The sequence below is a fragment of the Triticum aestivum genome, chromosome 5D (genome assembly GCF_018294505.1).
Source record: "Triticum aestivum cultivar Chinese Spring chromosome 5D, IWGSC CS RefSeq v2.1, whole genome shotgun sequence".
NCBI classification, from domain to species: domain Eukaryota; kingdom Viridiplantae; phylum Streptophyta; class Magnoliopsida; order Poales; family Poaceae; genus Triticum; species Triticum aestivum.
In genome coordinates, this window is record NC_057808.1 from 557,939,996 (window position 1) to 557,948,836 (window position 8,841).

Here is an 8,841-nt window from a genome sequence, read left to right on the forward strand (position 1 = left end):
TCCGGAGGAGTTTCGGATTAAACCGGAGTGCCGGAGGGTTACCGGAACCCCCCGGGGAAGTATTGGGCCTTAGTGGGCCTAGAGGGGAGAGAGAGGGCAGCAGCCAGGAGGTGGCGCGCCCCCTCCTAGGAGGAATCCTATTTGGACTAGGAGAAGGGGGCGCAACCCCCTTTCCCTCTCCCTCTCCCTCTCTTTCCTTCCCCCCTTCTTCCTAGTTGGACTAGGAAAGGGGAGTCCTACTCCTACTAGGAGGAGGACTCCCCCCTCTCCTTGGCGCGCCCCAAGGGCAGCCAGCCTCCCCCTTGCTCCTTTATATACGGGGGCTGGGGGGCACCTCTCTACACACTTGATATACGATATTTTAGCCGTGTGTGGTGCCCCCCTCCACCATATTACACCTCGATAATACCGTTGCAGAGCTTAGGCGAAGCCCTGCGTCGGTAGAACATCATCATCGTCACCACGCCGTCGTGCTGACGAAACTCTCCCTCAACACTCGGCTAGATCGGAGTTCGAGGGACGTCATCGAGTTGAACGTGTGCAGAACTCGGAGGTGCCGTGCGTTCGGTACTTGATCGTCGGATCGTGAAGACGTACGACTACATCAACCGCGTTGTAATAACGCTTCCGCTGTCGGTCTACGAGGGTACGTGGACAACACTCTCCCCTCTCATTGCTATGCATCACCATGATCTTGCGTGTGCGTAGGAATTTTCTTTTTGAAATTACTACGTTCCCCAACAAATGGATCGAAGCCAAGCCTATCAAGAATCTCAATTCAAGCACTGCCATCAGTTTCATCAGAGAGCTAATTTTCAGATATGGAGTTCCTCACAGTATTATCACGGATAATGGCTCCAACTTTGATTCTGATGAGTTCAGGGCATTCTGCGCTTCCCAGGGCACTCGGGTCGACTACACGTCCGTCGCGCACCCGCAGTCGAATGGGCAGGCAGAGAGGGCGAATGGTTTAATCCTACAAGGGATGAAACCCCGACTGATGCACGATCTCAAGCATGCTGCTGGAGCTTGGGTGACTAAATTTCCATCTGTCTTATGGGGACTGAGAAGAACTCCAAACCGGTCGACTGACCGAACCCCTTTCTTCATTGTGTATGGCGCTGAAGCTGTACTTCCGAGTGACTTGCTCCACAATGCTCCGCGAGTGGAACTCATCTCAGAAGCTGAAGCTGAGCAGGCGCGCCAAGATGCAGTTGATCTCTTGGAGGAAGAACGTGAGATGGCTCTGATCCGGTTGACCATCTATCAGCAAGACTTACGTCGATTCCATGCTCGTAATGTCAGGGGTCGAGCATTCCAAGGGGGTAATCTTGTGCTCCGAGTGCATCAGAAACGACCTCACAAGCTTGCTCCAGCCTGGGAAGGTCCCTTCATCATTACCAAGGTGCTCCACAATGAAGCTTATCATCTTTACAACGTAGCCAAGAAAGCAGACAAGCCACGCTCGTGGAATGCGGATCTGCTCCGCCATTTTTATACCTACACTCGAGTCGACGAGTTGTAATAAGAATCATTCGGTTTGCTTATCAAAGATAAGATTTTTTGCACTATCTTAAATGATTGTTATCCTGAAAACACATGTGTTCAAATCCCCCAGTGGGTGGCTTAGGCGTGAACCTGATTCGCCTAGGTTTCAAAAACTACTCCGAGTGGAGAGCAATCCTCCCACTCGGGGGCTTAGCCGCGAACCTGATTCGCCTAAGTTTCAAAAACTACTCTGAGTGGAGAGCAATCCTCCCACTGGGGGGCTTAGCCGCGAACCTGATTCGCCTAAGTTTCAAAAACTACTCCGAGTGGAGAGCAATCCTCCCACTCGGGGGCTTAGCCGCGAACCTGTTTCGCCTAAGTTTCAAATCCTACCGAGTGAAGAGCAATCCTCTCACTCGGGGGCTTAGCTGCAGTTCCATACTTGCCTAAGTTTTGAAAATCCTACCGAGTGAAGAGCAATCCTCCCACCCGGGGGCTTAGCCGTGAACCTGTTTCGCCTAAGTTTCAAATCCTACCGAGTGAAGAGCAATCCTCTCACTCGGGGGCTTAGATGCAGTTCCGTACTCGCCTAAGTTCTGAAAATCCTACCGAGTGAAGAGCAATCCTCTCATTCGGGGGGCTTAGCTGCAGTTCTGTACTCGCCTAAGTTTTGAAAATCCTACCGAGTGAAGAGCAATCCTCTCACTCGGGGGTTTAGCTGCAGTTCCGTACTCGCCTAAGTTTTGAAAATCCTACCGAGTGAAGAGTAATCCTCTCACTCGGGGGCTTAGCTGCAGTTTCGTAGTTGCCTAAGTTTTGAAAACCCTACCGAGTGAAGAGCAATCCTCTCACTTGGAGGCTTAGCTGCAGTTCCGTACTCGCCTAAGTTTTAAGAAATCCTACCGAGTCGAGAGCAATCCTCTCACTCGGGGGCTTAGCTGCAGTTCCGTACTCGCCTAAGTTTCAAAAATCCTGCCGAGTGAAGAGCAATTCTCTCACTCGAAGGCTTAGCTGTAGTCCCGCACTCACCTAAGTTTCAAAAACATTCCGAGTGGAGAGCAACCCTCCCGCTCGAATCTCGGGCAAGTAACATACTGATGGACAAAGGGAATTGTATACGGGATTGATTGAATCCCCGACATCATGGTTCATCCGATGAGATCATCTGGAACATGTGGGAGCCAATATGGGTATCCAGATCCTGCTATTGGTTATTGGCCGAAGAGGTGTCTCGGTCATGTCTGCATGGTTCCCGAACCCGTAGGGTCTACACACTTAAGGTTCGGTGACGCTAGAGTTGTTATGGGAAATAGTATGTGGTTACCAAAGGTTGTTTGGAGTCCTGGATGAGATCCTGGACGTGACGAGGAACTCCGGAATGGTCCAGAGGTGAAGATTGATATATTGGACGAAGGGTATTGGAGTCCGGAATTGTTCCGGTGGTACCGGGTGACGACCAGCGTGTCTGAAAGGGGTTTCGGAGGCCCCGACAAGCGTTGGGGGGCCTTATGGGCCGAGGGGAGGGGGCACATCAGCCCACTAAGGGACTGAGCGCCCCTCCCACCCCATCTCACGTAACCTGGAGAGGTGGGGGCTGATACGTCTCCAACGTATCTATAATTTTTGATTGCTCCATGCTATATTATCTTCTGTTTTGGACATTACTGGGATTTATTATTCACTTCTATATTATTTTTGGGACTAACCTATTAACCGGAGGCCCAGCCCAGAATTGCTATTTTTGCCTATTTCAGAGTTTCGCAGAAAAAGAATATCAAACGGAGTCCAAACGGACTGAAACCTTCGGGAGCGTGATTTTTGGAACGAACAAGATTCAGAAGACTTGGACCCTATGTAAGAGAAGCTTCCAGGAGGCCACGAGGTAGGGGGCGCGCCTAACCCCCCATGGCGCGCCCTCCACCCTCGTGGGCCCCTTGTTGCTCCACCGACGTACTCCTTCCTCCTATATATACCTACGTACCCCCAAACGATCAGCACAGGAGCCAAAAACCTAATTCCACCGCCGCAACCTTCTGTACCCACGAGATCCCATCTTGTGGCCTGTTCCGCAGCTCCGCCGGAGGGGGCATCCATCACGGTGGGCTTCTACATCAACACCATAGTCTCTCCGATGAAGTGTGAGTAGTTTACCTCAGACCTTCGGGTCCATAGTAAGTAGCTAGATGGCTTCTTCTCTCTTTTTGGATCTCAATACAATGTTCTCCCCCTCTCTCGTGGAGATCTATTCGATGTAATCTTCTTTTTGCGGTGTGTTTGTTGAGACCGATGAATTGTGGGTTTATGATCAAGATTATCTATGAACAATATTTGAATCTTCTCTGAATTCTTTTATGTATGATTGGTTATCTTTGCAAGTCTCTTCGAATTATCAGTTTGGTTTGGCCTACTAGATTGATCTTTCTTGCAATGGGAGAAGTGCGTAGCTTTGGGTTCAATCTTGCGGTGTCCTTTCCCAGTGACAGTAGGGGTAGCAAGGCACGTATTGTATTGTTGCCATCGAGGATAACAAGATGGGGTTTTTTATCATATTGCATGAATTTATCCCTCTACATCATGTCATCTTGCTTAAGGCGTTACTCTGTTTTCATGAACTTAATACTCTAGATGCATGCTGGATAGCGGTCGATGAGTGGAGTAATAGTAGTAGATGCAGGCAGGAGTCGGTCTACTTGTCTCGGACGTGATGCCTATATACATGATCATACCTAGATATTCTCATAACTATGCTCAATTCTGTCAATTGCTGAACAGTAATTCGTTCACCCACCGTAAAATACTTATGCTCTTGAGAGAAGCCACTAGTGAAACCTATGGCCCCCGGGTCTATCTTCATCATATTAATCTTCCAACACTTATTTATTTCCTTTGCTTTTATTTTACTTTGCATCTTATCATAAAAATGCGAAAAATATTATCCTATCATATCTATCAGATCTCACTCTCGTATGTGACCGTGAAGGGATTGACAACCCCTTATCATGTTGGTTGTGAGGATTTATTTGTTTTGTGTAGGTACGAGGGACTCGCGCGTAGCCTCCTACTGGATTGATACCTTGGTTCTCAAAAACAGAGGGAAATACTTACGCTACTTTGCTGCATCACCCTTTCCTCTTCAAGGGAAAACCAACGCAGTGCTCAAGAGGTAGCAAGAAGGATTTCTGGCGCCGTTGCCGGGGAGGTCTACGCAAAAGTCAACATACCAAGTACCCATCACAATCCCTTATCTCCCGCATTACATTATTTGCCATTTGCCTCTCATTTTCCTCTCCCCCACTTCACCCTTGCCGTTTTATTCGCCCTCTCTTTTCCGTTTGCCTCTTTTTCACTTGCTTTTTGTTTGCTCGTGTGTTGGATTGCTTGGTTGTCACGATGGCTCTACCTAGATTTGGTGATCTTCACCTTAAAAGGTTAGAAGAGATCGAAAGCAACGTCAGGAGTTTTATGGTTTTGCAATTTGAGCATAATAATTTCTTCAGAAACGAGGTGAAGGAACAAAAAAGCTTTATGAGTTATATGAATAAAGAGCTCGATGATATGTCTAAATAATTTGATGGTTTGAGATCCCAAATTGCTCGTCTTGAAAAGTTGATAGCTGAAATATCGGATAAGCAAGCTACCTTAGTTAATAAGATGGCCGCTAAACCGGATTTCTATGAAAATAAAGATGAAGATCTAAAAGTTATTGATGTGTCCCCTATTAAATCTTTGTTTTGCAATATGAATCTTGATAATGATGGGACTGAATATGATCCACCTTTACCTAGAAGGCGTTCCAAAAATTCGGAGTTTTCTGATCTTGATGCTAAAATTGATAAAAGTGGGATTGAAGTAATCAAAACGTTAGATGTTGATAAACCCACTATTTTGGATTTCAAGGAATTTAATTATGATAATTGCTCTTTGATAGATTGTATTTCCTTGTTGCAATCCGTGCTAAATTCTCCTCATGCTTATTGTCAAAATAAAGCTTTTACCAAACATATCGTTGATGCTTTGATGCAATCATATGCAGAAAAACTTGAGTTGGAAGTTTCTATCCCTAGAAAACTTTATGATGAGTGGGAACCTACTATTAAAATTAAGATTAAGGATCATGAGTTCTATGCTTTGTGTGATTTGGGTGCTAGTGTTTCCACTATTCCCAAAACTTTGTGCGATTTGCTAGATTTCCGTGATTTTGATGATTGCTCTCTAAACTTGCACCTTGCGGATTCTACTATTAAGAAACCTATGGGAAGAATTAATGATGTTCTTATTGTTGCAAATAGGAACTATGTGCCCGTAGATTTTATCGTTCTTGATATAGATTGCAATCCTTCATGTCCTATTATTCTTGGTAGACCTTTCCTTAGAACGATTGGTGCAATTATTGATATGAAGGAAGGGAATATTAGATTTCAATTTCCATTAAAGAAAGGCATGGAAAACTTCGCTAGGAAGAAAATAAAATTACCATATGAATCTATCATGAGAGCGACTTATGGATTGCCCACCAAAGATGGCAATACCTAGATCTATCCTTGCTTTTATGCCTAGCTAGGGGCGTTAAACGATAGCGCTTGTTGGGAGGCAACCCAATTTTATTTTTAGTTTTTTTGCTTTGCTTCTGTTTAGGAATAAATCTTTGATCTAGCCTCTGGTTAGATGTGTTCTTATGTTTTAATTAGTGTTTCTGCCAAGTTAAACCTATAGGATCTTCTTGGAAGATAGTTATTTGATCTTGCAGAAATTTCCAGAAACTTTCTGTTCACGAAAACAATTGTTAAAACTCACCAGAACGTGATAAAATACTGATTCCAATTGCTGCTGATCAATAAACAAATTTCTAGGTCGTCCTATTTTGGCTTATTTTTTGGAGTTCCATAAGTTCGCGTTAGTTACAGATTACTACAGACTGTTCTGTTTTTGACAGATTCTGTTTTTCGTGTGTTGTTTGCTTATTTTGATGAATCTATGGCTAGTAAAATAGTTTATAAACCATAGAGAAGTTGGAATACAGTAGGTTTAACACCAATATAAATAAAGAATGAGTTCATTACAGTACCTTGAAGTGTTCTTTTGTTTTCTTTCGCTAACGGAGCTCACGAGATTTTCTGTTGAGTTTTGTGTTGTGAAGTTTTCAAGTTTTGTGTGAAAGATTTGATGGATCATGGAACAAGGAGTGACAAGAGCCTAAGCTTGGGGATGCCCATGGCACCCCAAGATAATCTAAGGACACCAAAAAGCCAAAGCTTGGGGATGGCCCGGAAGGCATCCCCTCTTTCGTCTACTTCCATCGGTAACTTTGCTTGGAGCTATATTTTTATTCACCACATGATATGTGTTTTGCTTGGAGCGTCTTGTATGATTTGAGTCTTTATTTTTTAGTTTACCACAATCATCCTTGCTGTACACACCTTTTGAGAGAGCCATACATGATTTGGAAATTATTAGAATACTCTATGTGCTTCACTTATATCTTTTGAGTTATATAGTTTTGCTCTAGTACTTCACTTATATCTTTTAGAGCACGGTGGTGGATTTGTTTTATAGAAACTATTGATCTCTCATCCTTCACTTAGATTATTTTGAGAGTCTTAAATAGCATGGTAATTTTCTTAAATAATCCTAATATGCTAGGTATTCAAGTTTAGTAAAAACTTTCTTATGAGTGTGTTGAATACCAAGGGAAGTTTGATGCTTGATGATTGTTTTGAGATATGGAGGTAATAATATCAAAGTCGTGCTATTTGAGTAGTTGTGAATTTGAGAAATGCTTGTGTTGAAGTTTGCAAGTCCCGTAGCATGCACGTATGGTAAACGTTATGTAACAAATTTGAAACATGAGGTGTTCTTTGATTGTCCTCCTTATGAGTGGCGGCCGGGGACGAGCGATGGTCTTTTCCTACCAATCTATCCCCCTAGGAGCATGCGCGTAGTGCTTGGTTTTTGATGACTTGTAGATTTTTGCAATAAGTATGTGAGTTCTTTATGACTAATGTTGAGTCCATGGATTATACTCACTCTCACCCTTCCATCATTGCTAGCCTCTTCGGTACCGTGCATTGCCCTTTCTCACATTGAGAGTTGGTGCAAACTTCGCCGGTGCATCCAAACCCCATGATATGATATGCTCTTTCACACATAAACCTCCTTATATCTTCCTCAAAACAGCCACCATACCTACCTATTATGGCATTTCCATAGCCATTCCGAGATATATTGCCATGCAACTTTCGACCATTCCGTTTATCATGACACGTCCATCATTGTCATATTGCTTAGCATGATCATGTAGTTGACATAGTATTTGTGGCAAAGCCACCATTCATAATTCTTTCATACATGTCACTCTTGGTTCAATGCATATCCCGGTACACCGCCGGAGGCATTCATATAGAGTCATACTTTGTTCTAGTATCGAGTTGTAATCATTGAGTTGTAAATAAATAGAAGTGTGATGATCATCATTTTCTAGAGCATTGTCCCAAGTGAGGAATAAAAAAAAGAGAAAGGCCATAAAAAAGAAGGCCCAATAAAAAATGAGAGAAAAAGAGAGACGGGACAATGTTACTATCCTTTGCCACACTTGTGCTTCAAAGTAGCACCATAATCTTCATGATAGAGAGTCTCTTGTTTTGTCACTTTCATATACTAGTGGGAATTTTTCATTATAGAACTTGGCTTGTATATTCCAACAATGGGCCTCCTCAAGTTCCCTAGGTCTTCGTGAGCAAGCAAGTTGGATGCACAGCCACTTAGTTTCTTTTGTTGAGCTTTCATACATTTATAGCTCTAGTGCATCCATTGCATGGCAATCCCTACTCCTTGCATTAACATCAATCGATGGGCATCTCCATATAGCCTCGTTGATGTGAGACTTTCTCCTTTTTTGTCTTCTCCACATAACCCCCATCATTATATTCTATTCCACCCATAGTGCTATGTCCATGGCTCGCGCTCATATATTGCATGAAAGTTTATAAGTTTGAGATTACTAAAGTATGAAACAATTGCTTGGCTTGTCATCGGGGTTGTGCATGATGAGAGCATTCTTGTGTGACAAAAATGGAGCATGACTAAACTATATGATTTTGTAGGGATGAACTTTCTTTGGCCATGTTATTTTGAGAAGACATAATTGCTTAGTTAGTATGCTTGAAGTATTATTATTTTTATGTCAATATGAACTTTTATCTTGAATCTTTCGGATCTGAATATTCATACCACAATTAAGAAGAATTACATTGAAATTATGCCTAGTAGCACTCTGCATAAATTTTTTGTTTTTATCATTTACCTACTCGAGGACGAGCATGAATTAAGCTTGGGGATGCTTGATACGTCTCCAAT